The following is a 20935-nucleotide window of genomic DNA, read 5'->3' as shown; positions in this document are numbered from 1 at the left end:
TATGCAGATGACACCATCCTTATGGCAGAAAGTGAGGAGGAACTAAAAAGACTCTTGATGAAAGTGAAAGAGGAGAGTGAAAATGTTGGCTTAAAGCTCAACATTCAGAAAACAAAGATCATGGCATCTGGTCCCATCACTTCATGGGAAATAGATGGGGAAGCAGTGGAAACAGTGTCAGACTTTATTTTTTGGGGCTCCAAAATCACTGCAGATGGTGATTGTAGCCATGAAATTAAAAGACGCTTACTCCTTCAAAGGAAAGTTATGACCAACCTAGATAGCATATTCAAAAGCAGAGACATTACTTTGCCAACAAAGGTCCATCTAGTCAAGGCTATGGTTTTTCCTGTGGTCATGTATGGATGTGAGAGTTGGACTGTGAAGAAGGCTGAATGCCAAGGATTTGATGCTTTTGAACTGTGGTGTTGGAGAAGCCTCTTGAGAGTCCCTTGGACTGCAAGGAGATCCAACCAGTCCATTCTGAAGGAGATCAGCCCTGGGATTTCTTTGGAAGGAATGATGCTAAAGCTGAAATTCCAGTACTTTGGCCACCTCATGTGAAGTGTTGACTCATTGGAAAAGACTCTGTTGCTGGGAGGGATTGGGGGCAGGAGGAGAAGGGGACGACAGAGGATGAGATGGCTGGATGGCATCACCGACTCAATGCACATGAGTTTGAGTGAACTCCAGGAGTTGATGATGGACAGGGAGGCCTGGCATGCTGCGATTCATGGGGTTGCAAAGAGTCAGACATGACTGAGCGACTGAACTGAACTGAGCTGAATGTGAAATCCATGAGCATTCTTCACTTACGATAAAAAATTTTCCATAGAAAAACCAGCTCTCCAAATTATTAGAATTTCAGGGATGTATAAAAGACCATCTAGGTTTAAATATAGCATACTTTAGTGTCAAAATCATCAAAATGTGTTTCATACTTACAAGGGTGGCAGTTTGACAAAATTGGGCAATAAAACGAATGAAGTCAGTTAATTTATTGAAAACCGGTTGAAACAGTTACAATTGATTTGTTTTATTGCATAATTGCTTGACATGTCATCTTTTGTATCATTTTTCTGTAAATCTGATTTATAAGTGGTCCATATGCCTTAAAAGAAAAGGAAATGCTCTAGAGAGAAAAAAGAAAATTCATTTTAATTATTTTTCAATACAAGAGGGAAATTAAATCATGGTTTAAGTTAGAAAAACTATACTTTTGGAAAATGTTTGCTTGGAAAATTGCAAGTAATATTAATATTACAGAATTGCAAACACTTCTGGGAATGTTTTCATAATATAGGGTAATTAAACCCCTTTGGAATAAAAATGCTGCTTTTGATTATGTACGAAGGTGGTAAGCTTATGGCAACTTCAGCCCCTTCCTTTAAACCTTAAACTTCTGATTACCAGGAATTGATCAAAGATGAATAAGTTTTCAATGCTCATTCAGGATTTTTCAACATTTTAATTTATTTATTTAGTTTGTGGCTATGCTGGGGTCTTCACTGATGGGCACAGGCTTTTTCTAGTTGTGGGGAGCAGGGGTACTCTCTAGTTGCCGTGTGTGGGCTTCTCTTGGCGGTGGCTTCTTTGTTGTGGAGCAGGGGCTCTAGGGCACACGGGCTTCAGTAGTTGTGGCATGTGGGCTCAAGAGTTGGGACATGTGGGCTCGGTAGTATGGCTCCCAGGCTCTCGAGCACAGGCTCAATGGTTGTGGCACATGGGTTTGGCTGCCCTGCAGCATGGGGGATCTTCCCAGACCAGGGATCAAACCTGCGTCTCCTGCATTGGCTGGGGGATTCTTTACCACTGAACTACCAGGAAAGCCCTCAATCAGAGTTTTTAAGATGGTACTTTTGCTTGATCCCCTACAGGTCCCAGGAGGACCATTCTGGGCCTTTAGCATCTGCTTCATGGAACTTCATCACTGTCCAAATTACATCTAACAGCTTATAGTCACCAAGTTCACTGATGGAGGTAAGACTCTCATAGGACTGTTGGGCCTCACTTCAGATTGTAAGTGAAACTGGCACCTAGATGTCTTTTGCACTCTAGGCTCTGTGCTCTGTTGTGTTCATATAGTGATGGTATCTGGATATACTTACTTGATTCTGGAATGATTTTTTTCTCTTAGAAAAAGAATATTTCATATTTCAAAACAAATATAGAGCTAATTCTAAATATGTCTTTTTAATATTTAATTAATAATTAGGCTGAGCTGTCAAAGAATAGACAACAATGTTATTTTTTCACCAAGGATTAGGAAGGCATATATGTGCCTGTTCTAACAAGCTATCTCAAAATCAACTTCTAACTGATTATTTGACTTTATTCCATTTGGGGGGGTTGAGAGAGTCATTTGGAATTCCTCTTCCTCAGCTACAAACCCCAGATCAATAATTTGATATTTATTAAAATTCATGGCTGCTCATGAATTGTTTGTATATGCCTCCTATATCCCTTACCAAATAATAGTTCTTAGAGTTTCTTCTTGTGCTCCATATTTACTTAAATATGAATCCATATTCATATTTACAAAGTCAAATGCCGAGATCTTAAAATAATTTCAGAGCAGAAGAGGGAATTTAGGCTGGGTATTGAGCCTCTTTTGTTATGGGAGAGATCAGTTGTGTGAGTAGTTTTAACCAAGTAGAATCAAAGCAAGAATCTAATTCATGGTACTCCAGAAACCTAGAACTGGAGAAGTAATTCAAACACAGATGCCTCAGACTGAAATGTTAAATTGGGTGTGTACTTATTAAGGGTATGGCCTAGAAGAGCCCAATACCTCTTCTCCTAGACATGGATTTTGGCTAGGCGTTTTCTGAAAATTAACATCTGCCGTTGACAGGTGGGTCTCTCTCTCACTCTTGTTTTCCCTCCACGTGCTTGTTCACTGACGATCCATAGACTGGAAGGATAGGTAAACACAATAACGAAGATTGTGCAGAAGATTGTGCACAATAACGAAGATTGTGATGCTTTTCAGACTTTGGAAAATATACCCTTGACTACATTTGGGTGGCAGAGGGCAGGCGGAGAGTTTTGCTATTCTTCTTTCTGTGGCCAGGAACACAGGCACCTGACTTCTCAGTAGGAAGGAAATAGTCTGAAAGAACTTTGCTTGAGAAGAGCTAAGTCAAGTTCTATAATATGCTAGCAGATAAAATTCTGAGGAGAAATATTTGAGGAGCTAAAAATAAGTCACTGCCTGTGAAGGGACTTTTGAAGCATTGCATTTTCCTTTCCTGCATTACAATGACCTTCCCTTTGTCTATGGCTTCCACTTAATCTTAACTGTGCTTCGGGTGTTGATGGGCAGGCATTACATACTTGAGAAGTGACCCAGAGAGTGTAATTCTGTCACACACATGCATTCCTCAGTGAGTCCTCGGGGTGGAGGAAACTGTAACAAAAGGTGGTGACTGAATTGCTGTTGCTTGTGTAAAAAGGAAGAGGGACTCTGGAAGGCTGGAGAAAATGGGACTACCTGAATGACATAAGATTTGAGGAATGTCATTATCACAGTTGTCATCAACACTAATAATGCCTGAAATTTATAGAAGACTTTTTTGAAAGTACTTTGCCCTAAAAGCATCTTACTTGCTTTTTATCTGAGATTTTGACTATAGGGTACTGTTGGGAGATATCTTTTCCACAAGGAACTAGTCTAATAATAAAGTAAGACATCCCAATGTAACCATTTTGGGAAATTTCAGTGCCCCAAAACTGTATAATGAGAATAATGTATATTAGTGAGTTTTTACTCTATGTGCTTTTTTTACATTTATTACTTTCTTTATACTAATTTTCTCATACAGCTATACATATGAACATAATACAAATATACATACATAAATACACATACATATAAAAATAAAAAGATACTGGATACACATTTATTTTTATATCTAATCATCCCAATGACCCTGTGAGACAGGAACTCTAATAATCTTCATTGTATGGACATCAAAACAGAAGAGCAAACAGATTAAATAACTTCCTCGGTGTTGTGGAGGGAGATTTGTATCCACTGAATTGCAGGACTTCTTCCTTAGTCTCTTTGGGACATCAGTTTACTCATGTTCTCAAGGCAATTTCAGAAATAGTTCCACTGTATTAAAAGCTGGTTGAGAAATATTGAGATAAGCTCTGATTCAAGTTGTATTGCAAGGGAAAACACTTCCCACTTGCTTTATATTCATCATATTTATAGTCGCTAGGTATTTATAATATTTGTAAGTGGGGATACATTTAATGCAATATTGTCTACTTTGGAAGTGTAATGTATTTTTGTTTCTTGGTTTAAAAATCATCTCAGAAGTCATTTTTCTCCCAAGAAATGTCTGAGTACATTAGCTTAAAAGATGAGGTCGGTGAGATGATAGTATGCATGTTTCAGAAAGGTTGTTCAACTATACATAATGTGCATTTGTGAGAAATAGCTCATGGTCTCTATGAAGGGCTCAACTTGTTTATCTTTCTCTTGATAACCAGTTAACTATTCCTTCTTTGCAAACTGTCAGTCACCTGACTTGAGAACGGAAAAAAAAGAAAAAGGCTATTTTGTAAATTAAGTTCTGTCATATGTAAATGAAATAGAATTTACCCTTAGGTAAAGATCTTTTGTTTCAAGTTATATAGTTGAAAAGAGGAAAAATATTATAATTTATTGTACTACTCTGCCTTGATTACAAAATGGAAACTCCTGTCGTGGTTGAGAAAGTCCTAAATATTAACAGACGTCATTTTATTCTTCAGGTGTTAGCAGTAAACACTGTTATAAGCTTTATGTAGCTGTAGGGCTGACTTGGAATGATTCAGTAAATACACCAGGGTTTATGCGGGTTTGGTAATAAAGGAGCTTCAAGTGAGATATTCGACTGAAGAGAAAGAAAATTATTTTAATTTATTGTACTGCTCTGCCTTGATTACATAATGGAAACCCATGTTATGATTGAAAAGGTCCTAAATGTTAACAGACATCATTTTTATTCAGGTGTTAACAGCAAACATTGTTATTATAAGCTTTGTGTACCTGTAGGACTGACCTAGAAAGGCTTTATAAATGCACCAGGAGTTTATGCAGGTTTGGTAATTAAAAAAACAAGTAGGAAAAACCATAGAAAGGACAAGAGGGGGCAGGAGAAAGATAAGCTGAATATGATGAATTGCATGAGCAGACATTAAGATGCAATAGAATGGTCTTTTCCTGGTTTAAATTTATTCAGGAAATAAAGAAATAACTGTTAGTTATATGACATAACTGATCATGAAAATGTAGGTGTGGAAGGCTGCTTATCCTATAAGAATGTGATAATTGATGTCTATAATCCAGGAGCTTCTCCATCTTTGGCTGCAAACAACATAATCAATCTGATTTCTATGTTGACCATCTGGTGATGTTCATGTGTAGAGTCTTCTCTTGTGTTGTTGGAAGAGGGTGTTTGCTATGACCAGTGCATTCTCTTGGCAAAACTCTATTAGCTTTTGCCCTGCTTCATTCCGTATTCCAAGGCCAAATTTGCCTGTTACCCCAGGTGTTTCTTGACTTCCTACTTTTGCATTACAGTCCCCTGTAATGAAAAGGACATCTTTTTTGGGTGTTATTTCTAAAAGGTCTTGTGTCTCAGATCATGAACTCCTTATTGCCAAATTCAGACTTAAATGGAAGAAAGTAGGGAAAACCACTAGACCATTCAGGTACGACCTAAATAAAACTCCTTATGATTATACAGTGGAAATGAGAAATAGATTTAAGGGACTAGATCTGATAGATAGAGTGCCTGATGAACTATGGACAAAGGTTCATGACATTGTACAGGAGACAGGGATCAAGACTATTTCCATGGAAAAGAAATGCAAAAAAGCAAAATGGCTGTCTGGGGAGGCCTTACAAATAGCTGTGGAAAGAAGAGAAGCGAAAAGCAAAGGAGAAAAGGAAAGATATAAGCATCTTAATGCAGAGTTCCAAAGAATAGCAAGGAGAGATAAGAAAGCCTTCCTCAGCCATCAATGCAAAGAAATAGAGGAAAACAACAGAATGGGAAAGACTAGGGATCTCTTCAAGAAAATTAAAACTATCAAGGAACATTATATGCAAAGATGGTCTCAATAAAGGACAGAAATGGTACAGACCTAACAGAAGCAGAAGATATTAAGAAGAGATGGCAAGAATACACAGAAGAACTGTACAAAAAAGATCTTCACAACCCAGATAATCACGGTGGTGTGATCACTCACCTGGAGCCAGACATCCTGGAATGTGAAGTCAAGTGGGCCTTAGAAAGCATCACTATGAGCAAAGCTAGTGGAGCTGATGGAATTCCAGTTGAGCTATTCCAAATCCTGAAAGATGATGCTGTGAAAGTGCTGCACTCAATATGCCAGCAAATTTGGAAAACTCAGCAGTGGCCACAGGACAGGAAAAGGTCAGTTTTCATTCCAATCCCAAAGAAAGGCAATGCCAAAGAATGCTCAAACTACTGCACAATTGCACTCATCTCACACTCTAGTAAAGTAATGCTCAAAATTCTTTAAGCCAAGCTTCAGCAATACGTGAACCATGAACTTCCAGATGTTCAAGCTGGTTTTAGAAAAGGCAGAGGAACCAGAGATCAAATTGCCAACATCTGCTGGATCATGGAAAAAAGCAAGAGAGTTCCAGAAAAACATCTATTTCTGCTTTATTGACTATGCCAAAGCCTTTGACTGTGTGGATCATAATAAACTGAAAAATTCTGAAAGAGATGGGAATACCAGACCACCTGACCTGCCTCTTGAGAAACCTATATGCAGGTCAGGAAGTAACACTTAGAATTGGACATGGAACAACAGACTGGTTCCAAATAGGAAAAGGAGTGTGTCAAGGCTGTATATTATCACCCTGCTTATTTAAATTATATGCAGAGTACATCATGAGAAACACTGGGCTGGAAGAAGCACAAGCTGGAATCAAGATTGCTGGGAGAAATATCAATAACCTCAGATATGCAGATAACACCACCCTTATGGCAGAAAGTGAAGAGGAACTAAAAATCCTCTTGATGAAAGTGAAAGAGGAGAGTGAAAAAGTTGGCTTAAAGCTCAGCATTCAGAAAACGAAGATCATGGCATCTGGTCCCATCACTTCATGGGAAATAGATGGGGAAATAGTGGAAACAGTGTCAGACTTTATTTTGGGGGGCTCCAAAATCACTGCAGATGGTGACTGCAGCCATGAAATTAAAAGACGCTTACTCCTTCGAAGGAAAGTTATGACCAACCTAGACAGCATATTCAAAAGCAGAGACATTACTTTGCCAACAAAGGTCTGTCTAGTCAAGGCTATGGTTTTTCCTGTGGTCATGTATGGATGTGAGAGTTGGACTGTGAAGAGAGCTGAGTGCCGAAGAATTGATGCTTTTGAACTGTGGTGTTGGAGAAGACTCTTGAGTCCCTTGGACTGCAAGGAGATCCAACCAGTCCATTCTAAAAGAGATCAGTCCTGAGTGTTCTTTGGAAGGAATGATGGTAAAGCTGAAGCTCTAGTACTTTGGCCACCTCATGCGAAGAGTTGACTCATTGGAAAAGATTCTGATGCTGTGAGGCATTGGGGGCAGGAGGAGGAGGGGACAACAGAGGATGAGATGGCTGGATGGCATCACCGACTCAATGGATGTGAGTCTGAGTGAACTCCGGGAGTTGGTGATGGACAGGGAGCCTGGAGTGCTGCAATTCATGGGGTCGCAAAGAGTCGGACATAACTGAGCGACTGAACTGAACTGAATCCAGGAGTAGGGGTTTAGGAGGTGTCCAGAATTAATCAGGAAAGGTGAGGCAACACTTCTTTTAGTGCTGCCTGCTGCTCTAAGGAAGGGGAGCCTTGGTTTTAGGGTCTTTTGTTCCATGAGTGTATGGATCCTATGAAAAAGCATTTAAATCTTTCATATGTTAAAATGAAGTGGCCATCAAATAGATATGAGTGGCCATCAAATAGATAAAACTAGAATGAAAAAGGTTTAACAAGACAATCTGTAGGAACCCTTGGAAGCAGAGTATTTTGAGGTGTTGAATAAATCTGTTGCAGGAAAAGGAGCTTGAGAAATGATGCTCAAGGTTCTTATAAAGATGAAAACACTTTCTCAATGTGTCTTGTAGAGCATCCCTACTAGAATCAACTGCAGTGTTTGTTAAAAATTCCCAGTGTCCTACCTAGACTTACTGAAACAGAATTTCTAGAGGATAAGCCCAGGAACCTGTGTGCATTTTAAAAAACTTTCCAGATGAACTTTATACCCAGCTTATTAAAGTATTCTTGGGTAGAAGGGCTTCTTACAGAATTCTGAGTGTGGTAGTAAATCAGTTGTAAGAGATAAATAGGTAGAAGACTCAGAGGAGAAGGAAGACTGGTGTGCTGCAGTCCATGGGGTTGCAAAGAGTCAGACATGACTTAGCTACTGCACAATGACAACAAGGGGAATTTTTAATCAATGGTGGCTTAGAGCATCTTGAAAAGGCTTCATCACTACCCAGTTAGAGGAGGATTGAGGCAGGAAGGTCAAGGGGCTATAGGTAGAAGAGGTCTTGTCAGCTGTACAAGATCGTGAGGGTTGGTGTTGACTTCACTCCAAGAGGTCACAAAGATATTAGGTGGCAGCTATGTGTTGTGACTGCATTCCTGGGCTTGTATTTCAAAAAATGTGAATGAGGCTTTGGTAGATCCCTAATATTTACTGAGGGCTACTCGTTTCTGCTAAAGCAAGTGGAAAAGCATTACACATTGTGATAAAAATCTCTGATACATTTAACATTCTGGAATAGCATTCTGGGATTGGCTGGGTATGGTCCCCAGGTATTGGCGCCAGTTTTGGTCTTCTGATGGATGATTGTGACACTAAAAGGGAATAAGACTATGAAAACAGCAGAATATATGGATGATACTGAATGAAATAAAGAGTTACTGGTAAGGGTTTAGCATATCAGTTCAGTTCAGTTCAGTTCAGTCACTCAGTCGTGTCCAACTCTTAGCATATACTGAGTGGAAATTATGAAAGATATGTTTGAAAGAAGAATCACAAAACCTTATTTCTTGGTTTTAATCTAAATTTTAATGAGTGGAAAGAAAAAAATCTTAATAAAATTGCCCTACACTATCATAAGCAGAACACAGAAAATGGAGACAGATAAAGAAGGACCATTGGCCGGAAAAAAATTACAATTTTTAGATGGACATAACAGGGAGTTCTTTGGGTTCCAGGTACCTGTGTATTAAAAGTTCTCAGTACAAGTGATTACCAAAGTATGGAAAATTTTATTACAAAATGCAAAATGTTATGATAGGCATAGTTTGAGACTTCAGTTGAAACTCCACTAATATAAGATGGCATTAGAAAGGAATAATGTGATCAAAGATCCTAAATCTAATTAAAGCAAAGAGGGAGCAATTTTGTAGAAAATGAATAAAAGACTTCTAATGTAGATCGCAAAACTGTAATGGAGATAGGATACAAATAGGAAATTGAGCTAGCTTAGAAAATCCTGCAAACATTATTTCCTCGAAGTAGAGCACAGTCTTTAAAATTTTTCCCTGGTACAGTCATAAGATTGTGTTGCATTTTATTCTAGCATTTTTCCTACATGTTTTACATTGTGATTTAATGATAGATATGAGTTTTGGACTGCATGTTTCTGTATCATTAGTTTTTAATAAATGATATTTTAATGAGTGTATAACATTATGGATGACCCATAAATATGCTTAATTAATCATCTGTTGTTACACGTTTATGTACTTTCCAATTTCTTTTCTATTGTAAGTCTGTGATGAAAAGTTTGCATTAAGATAGAATTCTGGAAAAGTAATCATGGTCAAAGGATATAAGCACTTTTTACATTTCTGGATACGATTTGCACAGTTATTTTCCAGAAATGTCATTTCAGTAACAGTCTCACCAGAAGTTTGTGAATGTGTCCTTCACAAAAGCTTCTCAGGTACTAATGATTATAATAATTGTTATTTTTACTAATTTGAGAGGCCAAATTAATGTATATAATTAATTGTTCTGAGGTTGAATTTTTATATTTATTCAATGTTTTACTTCTTTACTTATATATATGCACATATGTGTGTGTATGAAATTATTTCTTATGCCTTGCTGTTGTTGAGTCACCAAGTCATGTCTAACTCTTTGTGACCCCATGGACTGCAGCACGCTGGGCTTCCCTGTCCCTCACCATCTCCTGGAGCTTACTCAAATTCATGTCCATTGAGACAGTGATGACATACAACCATCTGTCGCCCTCTTCTCCTCCCACATTCAATCTTTCCCAGCATCCGGGTCTTTTCCAAGGAGTCGGCTCTTCGCATCAGGTGGCCAAAGTACTGGAGCGTCAGCCTCAGCATCAGTCCTTGCCATGAATATTCAGGGTTGATTTTCTTTAGGACTGACTGGTTTGATCTCCTTGCTGTCCATGGGACTTTCAAGAGTCTTCTCCAGCACCACAGTTTGAAAACATTAATTTCACCATAAAAGACCTGATTCATTTTTATTCTCCATTTACTCATTACACAGCTAATTCTTAGTCTATGATTTGCCACCCACTTTGGTTTGTAGTGTTCTTTGGAACCTCTAGGGTTTTGATGTGTGTGGTGTTTCTCACCTTAGTTTTCTGTGCTGTTGTAGATTTCCCACTTTTTATCTACATCAACCACTTTATGATAATTTAGGGGGAGGGCACAGGAAGCTAGATACTAGTTACTTATTTACTAGTGGGTTTTTTAAAAATATATATTATTGAATTGTTTCTGTGTAAGCCTCAAGAAAAGAGTTTTCTTCATTAAATAAATTTTGTATCCTGAAAAATGAAAATCTCATTTGGGTCTGGCTCCTTGGGGAGGTTTGTAAGACTTACTCCTAAATGCCTCCTAAAACATCTCTACTCTGGAACATTTTCACATCATATTTGTAACCCTAACACAAAGCCTGAATGTTTACTACAAAGGGCTTTAAATAAATGATTCTCGTAGACATATCAGAAAGTACTGGATAATTCTTTGGATGTTTTATTATCATTTTTACCAGCACCTAATAGTTTTTCAGATTCATGCTCTGATTTGATACAAGAATGTTCTTACTCATTCTGCCTGAATTAGCCAGTTGTTACTAAGAACCAAATCATTCCCATTTTGATTTATCACAGATTGGGAATTTTTTAACAAAGCAAATTTTGTTGATTATACATACAACTAAGGTTCTAATCCATTACATATGTATATATGTGAATAAAATTATAAAAAAGACCCAAAGTGGATAATCTTAAGAACTGCTTTCTCTATTTCATACAAGTATTCTCCCCATTCTTCCTTCCTTCTTTCTTCCTCCCACACTCCATGTCTACCTTCCTCCCTCTTTCCTTCCTTTTCCTTAATAATGAAGGCAATGAAAAAAAATTTTTTTGAGTACACCTTTTGTTATCTTTCATAATGTTTGAGATCAAGCAGTCACTTTTAAATATTTTCTAGGTAATTTTTAATTCCCCTTTGATTCTTTTTGATTGGAGCATTCAGTTCAGTTCAGTTCAGTCGCTCAGTCGTGTCCGACTCTTTGCGACCCCATGAATCGCAGCATGCCAGGCCTCCCTGTCCATCACTAACTCCCGGAGTTCACTCAGACTCACGTCCATTGAGTCAGTGATGCCATCCAGCCATCTCATCCTCTGTCGTCCCCTTTTCCTTTTGCCCCCAATCCCTCCCAGCATCAAAGTCTTTTCCAATGAGTTAGCTGTTCACACGAGGTGGCCAAAATTTTGGAGTTTCAGCTTTAGCATCATTCCCTCCAAAGAAATCCCAGGGCTGATCTCCTGTAGAATGGACTGGTTGGATCTCCTTGCAGTCCAAGGGACTCTCAAGAGTCTTCTCCAACACCACTGTTCAAAAGCATCAATTCTTCGGTGCTCAGCCTTCTTCATAATCCAACTCTCACATCCATACATGACCACAGGAAAAACCATAGCCTTGACTAGATGGACCTTTGTTGGCAAAGTAATGTCTCTGCTTTTGAATATGCTATCTAGGTTGGTCATAACTTTCCTTCGAAGGAGTAAGCGTCTTTTAATTTCATGGCTGCAGTCACCATCTGCAGTGATTTTGGAGCCCCCCAAAATAAAGTCTGACACTGTTTCCACTGTTTCCCCATCTATTTCCCATGAAGTGATGGGACCGGATGCTATGATTGGAGCATTAGCTAGGAATATATATTAGTTTCCAAATATTTTCTTGCCACATTTTTTCCTATTAATTTCCATATTTATTGGATTATGATCAGAAAATGTGATCTTTGCTTTTGAAAGTTGTTAAAATGTTCTTTGTGGACAAGTTAATATTGATTTGATTTTCAAAAATGTCCTATGTAAATGCAAAATTTTTATATTATTTGTAGAGATGTGAATATGTAAGTCTATCAAGATTTTTCTTGTTTATAGTAAAGTCTTCCATGGTCCTTTTATTTTTAGTTCCCTAGAGTTATTTAATTCTGAATAAAGGATATTGAAGACTCCAACTATGATTTTATCTGGGACCCTTGAACTTTCTTGAATATTTGCATTCTCCAGTCAGATGCTATATAGTATGTTCCATACAGATTATGGCTATTGTCTTTAAAATGCAGCCTTTTATCATCACAATTTTACCCTAAACATCTTATTATGTTTCAAGAGCATGCATCACAAATTTCTAAATTGTCTATTATCATTTGTTTAGATTATCAATATAAATTGTAAAATTCATTTCTTAACACTATTTTTGATCTTTTTTATTTTCCCTATTGTGAGATTTTGTTTCTGCTTCTTATGTGTTAACTACTCAGTCAGGTATTTTCCTAAGATCTGTTACGTGGGGCATGTCCTCTAAGACTTCTTATTCAATCACTAAGTTGTGTCTGACTCTTTACGTCTCCATGAAGTGCAGCACACCAGGCTTCCCTGTTTTTCACTATCTCTCAGAGTTTGCCAAAACTCATGTCCATTGAGTCAGTGATGCTATCCAACCACCTAATCCTCTACCACTCCCTTTTCCTCTTGCCCTCAGTCTTTCCTAGCATCAGGGTCTTTTCCATCGATCAGGTGGCCAAAGTGTTGGAGTTTCAGCATCAGTTCCTCAGAATTCTTGAATATCCTCAAATATCTATTTATACCCTGACAAATGGCTGATATTTTGACTGGCTATAAGATGGTTAAGTTCCATTTTCTTAATAGTGATTCCATATTTTCCTGCTTTTAGAGTGGCATAAGTGATACCACAAGCGTCAATCCTTTTCTTTGAAGTGGACCCCTTCTCTGTCTAATGCTTGTAGAATTTCCTTTTAATTCATTAATTTCATAGATGTTACCATACTATGTTGACTCTATGGACTTTTATCACTCATCAGGATTGAGACCCATAGACTTGGTTGGCATGTTTTTAATGCAAAATTTTTTCTTTTGTTGTTTGTTTATTGCTTGTCTATATTCTACTTGTTACTTTATTTTTTCTAGAATTGTAATACTCATATTTCAGGATTCTTGGATATTTCCTTCAATTCTTTTAATGTTTCTAAGATATCATTATTTTACACTTCGACATATGTCTTTCACTTTTCCTTCTGGCTTTATATCTAGGCTCAGTTGTGAATATGTTTAATCTAGTAAATTGTGTAGTAGAGAAAGCCTATGTTTCTTTTTTTAATGCCACAGAAACTCCTATCTTTCTCTTGTACTAGGCTGACTCCTAAAATGTTCTCTGAGATTCTCTGTTCCTAGTGCACACACCCAGTACAATCCTCCTGCCTTGCGTGTTTGCGGACCCTCTGAATATGATGTGACATTTACCCACTTGGTGAGGTTGCACTATAGAATCAAAGTGAGGGGACAGTATTCATAAGCAGTGAAAACAGGCTTAAAATAGTTTTCCTTAGTTTAAGATTTTAACAGTATATTTAGTTGGCTTTTTGAGGTGTTACAGAATGCTTACAGGTAACTCTACTTATCGAGCACTTGCATGCAAGGCACATACTAATGTGCTTCAAATGCTACCTCATTTAAGTCTATTGGTAATTTTAGTAGGTTTTTTTTTAATTTTATATTGGAGTATAGCTAATTAACAATGTTGTGATAGTTTCAGGTACACAGCAGAGTGACTCAGCCATTCACGTGTATGTATCCATTCTCCCCCAGGCTCCCCTCCCATACAGGCTGCCTCATGACATTAAGCAGAGTTCCCTGTGCTACACAGTAGGTCCTTGATGGCTATTCATTATAAATATAAAAGTGTGTATATGTAGATCTCAAATGAAATAATGCCATTTGCAGCAACATAGTTTGACCTAGAGATTGTCATATAAAAAGAATGAAATAATGCCAAGTAAAACAACAGGGATGGACCTAGAGATTGTCATACTGAGTGAAGTCAGACAGATAAAGAGATGTATCATATGATATCCCTTATATGAAGAATCTAAAAAGAAATAATACGAATGAACTTATTCACAAAACAGACTCACAGACTTAGAGAACAAACTTAGGCCCACTGTGGGGAACGTGGAGGGAAGGGATAGTTGGGAGTTTGAGATCGACTCGTAGTAGTTGTTTGGGTAGTTGTTTGGGGTGGTGGTTTCTACCCGTGTTGAAGGTAATGAGACTTGCTGTGCCAAAGTTCACAGATTTGTGCAGAGGCATAATGCAGAGCCACACTTTTCTGGCCTCAGATTCTTTCCTTTTCAGCACTGCATGGTATCAGATGGTTTCCCTAATTTTAATAGCAAGTGGAAAGGCTAGAACTATGTGATCATTATCTTTATATCTCTACAGCCTGGTACAGTGATTGTCTTATAGTAAATACCTATAAAGTGAAATCAGAAGGTAAAAAGGAGGGAAGCAAGTGATTAAACATTGAGATGGTGATGGGTAAAAAGGAGGTACCAGGGGTCATGACAGAGCATAAAAGTTAGTGACTTGAATAATCAGATGATAGAAATATTGTTAACAGTCAGCCTCCAACTGAAATGCCTAAGATTGCTAAATTTGTCATTTAAACATGAAGGTATTTTTTTCAACTTCATGAAAATTTGGGTTCTCAGTGCTTCCCAAACCTATTTGGACCATTTACATGAATAATACTTAGACTTGTCATAATGTGTTTTTCATTTTTGAAAGACTATGTATTTCAGAGAACTTTCACATTTATTATTTTTATAACATCACTTATTATATCATCTAGATAACCTCAAAAAGTAGCTGATACAAGGATTGGGATCTAAGATGAAACTTTTCACTTTAGAAACGGTGGATTACCAAGAGGTCTTGTAAATTCTTTATTTACTCAACAAACATTTATTAAACAGCTACTTCATATAAGGCACCTTACTGGACAGAAATATTACAGCAGAGCCTCTGCTTTGAGGAGGCTCAGCTATTGTTTATTGTTTATAAACAAAATATTGTTTATTTATTATAGGAAGCACAGTTATTGAGTAAACAGAAGTGTTACAGGAAGTACATATTTACCAGGAGGATCAGAAAAAACTATTGTGAAGATGCATTTGAGTGGGAAATAACAGCATGTACAATGATGAGAAAGAATGCTGAATGATCCAGAAGTTCAAATAAGGCCAAATGTGGAGAACAGCAAGGGGTGAGTGGCAAGAGATGATGCTGGAGGTTGACCAGGAGGTTGACTGTCGAGCCTTGTAGGATTTGTCAGGGGTATGAACTTTATCCCAAGTGAAATGCAAAAAACATTGAAGAGTTGATTTGAAGTTAAAGATAGACATGATCACGGTTACATCTTTTGGCTGGAAAATAGAGAATGGATTATAGAGAGTAACAACCGATGGCGGAGGTCAACCAGAAAACTTTTGCCATATGTCAGCCAGGAGATAAGATTCACTTCAGTTAGTGTGACGAAGGAAAGATGGATATGAATGGCTGGCTTCAGGAACTAGAGATGATTGTTTGGATAGTGTTAGGCAGGAGAGCAAGACATCAAGGATCACTTCCAGTTTCTGGAAAATGGAAGGGAAGGAAATGATGAGATCAGTGTGGGATATTTGCTTTGAACTGCTTCTGAAACATACAAATGGAGAAGTTAAGTAGACTGTTGGAAATATCAATGTGGAGCTCAATTTGCGATTTATCAGCCTAGCTACAATTGAAGGTATGGGGGTAGACTGAAGAGTATGGATCAACAGGATAGAAGAGGAGACAGAGTGAGAACTCTGGTGGAGGTGGGTGAGCCAGGAAAGAGAAGAACACTGAAAACAAGAGAGTATTCCAAGAAAAAATAACATGGTAAGTGGTATCACATATTTCCAAGCTGTCAAAAAAGATGAGAGTGGGATAGTGTTTACTAGATTTAATAGCATGGAGGTCACTGGCATCTTGGCAGAAATTTGGTGGGGTTGTGAAGTCTGAAGCCAGACTTGAGTGGGCTTACAGATGAGTGGAACCAGAGGAAAAGGAGGGAATTAAAGTAAAATTTGACTGTGAGGAAGAGGTGGGGAATGGTGATTACTAGATAAAAATTGGGGGATTATAGGAAGCTTTAGGGCTTCCCAGGCAGTGCTAGTGGTGAAGAACCCTCTTGCCAGTGCATGAGATGCAGTACACTTGGGTTCGATCCCTGAGTTGGGAAGTTCCCCTGGGGGAGGGCATGGCAACCCGCTCCAGTATTCTTGCCTGGAAAATCCCATGGACAGAGGAGCCTGGCGGGCTACAGTCCATGGGATTGCAAAGAGTCAGACAGGACTGAAGCAACTTAGCACACATGCACGCAGGAAGCTTTAAATTATTAGATTGGTGTGAAAATAACTGTGGGTTTTTGCATTGTTGACATTAGCCATTTGATATTAGAGTACATTCTTAAATGTGGTTACTTTATATATCATTTTAATGTGAATTTCTTACTTTATGTGTTTTTGATGATGACATTACTTGCTGCTTATTTTATATTTATTTTAGACTATGGAAATTATGTTAGACAAAAAGCAAATTCTAACAGTTTTCTTATTTAAGTTAAAAATGGGTTGTAAAGCAGGAGAGGTAACTCACAACATCAACAACACATCTGGCCCAGAAACTGCCAACAAACTTACAGTGTAGTGGTGTTTCAAAAAGTTTTGCAAGGGAGACAAGAGCCTTCAAGATGAGGAGCGTAGTGGCCAGCCATGGGAAGGTAACAAAAACCAACTGAGCTGACAACCATTGAAGCTGATCCTCTTACAACTACAAGAGAAGCTGCAGAAGATTTCAACATTGACCATTCTATAGTCACTCATTTGGCATCTGAAGCAAATTGGAAAGGTGAAGAAGTTTGATAAGTGAGTCTCATGAGCTGACTGCAAATAAAAAAAAAATCACTGTTGTGAGTGTTGTCTTCTCAGCCTATGCAACAACGAACCATTTCTAGATCACACTGTGATGTGAGACAAAAAGTGGATTTTATCTGACAAGCAGCTATGACCAGCTCAGTGGTTGGACCAAGAAGAAGCTCCAGATCACTACCCAAAACCAAACTTGCACCGAAAAAAGGTCACACTCATTATTTGGTAGTCTGCTGCCTGTCTGATCCACTGTAGCTTTCTGAATCCCAATGAAAACTTTATATCTGAGAAGTATACTCAGCAAGTCGATGAGATGCACCAAAAACTGCAATGCCTGCATCCAGCATTGGCCAACAGAAAGGGCCCAAACCTCTACGAAAATGTCTGACCACAGGTCGCACAACCAGTGCTTCAAAGCTGAATGAATTGGCCTTCGAAGTTTTGCCTCATCTGCCATATTCACCTGACCTTTCACCAGCCAACTGCCACTTCTTCAAGCATCTCAACAACTTTTTGCAGGGAAAACACTTCCACAACCAGCAGGATGCAAAAAAAAAAAAAAAAAATTTTCCAAAGTTCACTGAATCCCAAAGCATGGATTTTTATGTTACAGGAATAAACAAACATTTCTCGTTGGCAAAAATGTGTTGACTTTAATGATTCCTATTTTGATTAATAGAAATGAGCCTAATTATAATGAATTAAAACTCACGGTCCAAAACCATAATCACCAACCTAATATATTTTATTTTTTATAAGTTGCAAGAAACTCAAGCATATGTAAGTTCTGATAAGGAGACATAAATAGAAAGGAAGGTATTGCCACCTCAGTTTTCCTCTAAAATCACAAGTTCCAGATAAAGCTGAGAGCAGCAGTTCTAGTCTGCAGGTTCTGGTTCATTTACTCTTCCAGGGTTAAATTATAAACTTTAGATTAAACAGAGGAAAAATATCATTTTAGAGCATTAGGTAGTCTTTTTACACATATTGAATTATGGAAGAGAGAGAAGCCATAGCAAGAGTTGCCAGGTCAGTTGTAAAGTTATTATGAAGTAAGTATATTTGTGTGTCAGCTTGTCCCAAGGGTAGAACCATGAGCACATTGAATTACTGTTTTGTGAGGAGGGCTGGAGGGAACTGGTGATTTGTCCAGAGCACCTGCATGAGTCTGGCTGAGATTTTGGCAAGAGACCGAGCTTCAAACTATCTTGTTGTTCTTGTAATCTTTTATTGTTGCCATCAATTTTTACATAATGGTGGGATTGGAAGTGGTGGAAGTGAGCCAGGCCCACTTCTGACCACCCCCTTCCTAGCTACTGATATCCTAAAAGAGGAATAATTGTTCATCTTAATGTTTAGAGATCCAGAATATTCTCTGAATCAGTTTTTCAAGCAAGAAAGTTTTCTCTACTAAAGCCATGTAGCCAATTGCGTCTCTGTGGTTTTTTCTCAATAAGACTCGATGACCGAGAGGCCAAAGGGAAGCTCTTACTAATGTCCTCTCTCCGTGCAGCTGGCCATGGATTATCAGGACCTGGCAGTGATTATCAAGAAAATAAGAACTAAATTTCATTTGGCTATTGGTTCTTTGTGTGATCATTCTTTGAAAACTCACAACATTCTTTGAAAAATAAATGAGTTACAGGGCAGGATTTGGACTCCTTGACAAGTCCTAGTAACAACAGAGTGGTAGATTCTTGTAATAAATTTATTTGAAGTATCAATATTAATAACTCACCATGTGTGGGAGATTGTTTACAAAAATAGCTGCAAAGCTCTTTTACTTTTATGTCCTTGTCTTGTGATCTTATAGCTTCTCCTATCATGGACTCCACTCCATTTCTCTACCCTTTAATCAAGCCTTGCTTATCTAATAAAATTCAGTGGAAGTGATGGTATGGCAGTTCCAGATTGAAGCCTCGTGAGCTCTTAAGTGTTTCTGGTCTCTTTCTTGGGATCCCTATCATGACCGTGTGAACAAGATCAGGCAAGTCTCCTGGAGGATGAGGGACCAGTCAACAGAGCTGTGAAGCCCAATTAACCAGGTGGAGATCCTAGAGATGGAGAGAGCCCAGCCAAGATTAAAAGCCCCTGGCTTAGTTTGCAGCTGAACATAAGACACAAAGGTGCCACACCATAACATCTCAACTGAGTACAGCCTAAATGGCCATCACTCGGAACTGTGAGCTAAATGATTAGTTATTTTGTAAGTGACTAAGTTTTGGTATGGTTTGTTACCTAGTAGCAGATAGCTGATACATTATTCTGTTGTATCCCTTTATGCTAATCATGTCTGTCATCACACAAGAGATGTCAACACTGGGGACAGTGAGCAGTTTTTAAGTTATATTCTCAATAGGCTATGCTGGTTCTTGTACAGCACAGTTTACCCACAGACATTTTTAGAAGCTCAAATTTTGTTGATATCTCAGATATTCTGTTGCAAATAAGTAACAACATTTATTTGGAATTGTATTATTTATCACACCAGTTTTTTACATATAATATGTTTCTGGGCACAATAGAGATTGCCTTTATTATAAACCACTGGGTGTGACCTACAGGAAACAGCACATTTTTCCTCCTCTTATTTTACACTATAATCAGTATATTTAAATCACAGAGTGAATCCAAAATATCCATCTATTTAGCATGCCTCTGTTTAATTCACTAACAACATAAAATATATGTGCATTTGGAAGCTGAAATGAAAAATAATGAGGCACTTAGAGAAATTAGATTACAACATTAAAATATAATAAGAATTTAATGATACAAGTAACATATATCCCTCATACATTTGATATATGGGAAGCTGCACAATTATCAACAGTGTGAATTTTTCCCTTTTGGTTGCCAGAAAGTATTCATGTGATTTACAATCAGATATAATAATGTTGTTCTACTAGAATAAAATCTATTATGACATTATATATGATTTTTATTAATTCTATTCTATTAGATAATTGGAGACCTCTAATTTTTTTTTTTTTAATGACAGAGTAGAGACCTCAGCTCATTTTACACTTTTTAATTTCATGCTTGTCTTTGGCTAAATCTTTTCCATAAATTTCAATTCAACAAAACATAGATGCAATACCAACTTAAAGCTTAATGAATTGGTTAGTACTCAGTTAGAAGTCAAAGAAACTGGATTTTTTTAGACTCAAATATTTCAATTTATGTGAAATTTAGTTGAAGAGAATCATGCTTGAATCACTCATGCAACTTATAGCATTGAGTATGTATAGTATATTTGATGCTAAGATATTAGGGTAATACATATAGCATAGGAGTAATTGGAAAATGTTAAAATCAGATTCATTGGACACTTCAGGGTCCTTTGGCCTGAAATCACTAGCAAATGTATATCAGACTGGTTGAATTCCATAGAAGAGTGCCTTTTGGTTATGGCATATATGACATTCCTTTTTCAGAGTAACAGTGACAAAGACCCATTTCAGTAAATTGATTTTGCCAAGCTGTATGACTCATTTTGTTTAAAAAGTTCAAGTGTGGTAAATAGAAAGAAAAAATGAGGTGGCAAATCAAAATGGGAGAGATTAGCATAGCATTTCATAATTTATCAAGATAAGATC

The 20935-nt window shown here is 37.7% G+C and overlaps 1 long non-coding RNA gene across 2 annotated transcripts in view; it reads left to right on the top strand.

The window, feature by feature from the left end:
• The window catches only part of LOC139186141 (uncharacterized), a 128834-nt gene that overhangs the window by 44271 nt on the left and 63628 nt on the right, over window positions 1-20935 (top strand). The window contains exons 2-3 of one of the 2 annotated variants that reach the window (XR_011569644.1): window positions 1878-1980; window positions 15473-16375. This is a non-coding gene — a long non-coding RNA (uncharacterized lncRNA). Of the gene's footprint in view, window positions 1-1877; window positions 1981-15472; window positions 16376-20935 lie in introns of those variants that run through there. The other variant, XR_011569643.1, reaches the window with a different exon arrangement.

This window comes from Bos indicus, chromosome 12 (genome assembly GCF_029378745.1).
Source record: "Bos indicus isolate NIAB-ARS_2022 breed Sahiwal x Tharparkar chromosome 12, NIAB-ARS_B.indTharparkar_mat_pri_1.0, whole genome shotgun sequence".
In the NCBI taxonomy this organism is placed as follows: domain Eukaryota; kingdom Metazoa; phylum Chordata; class Mammalia; order Artiodactyla; family Bovidae; genus Bos; species Bos indicus.
This window is presented reverse-complemented; position numbering and strand designations above follow the sequence as displayed.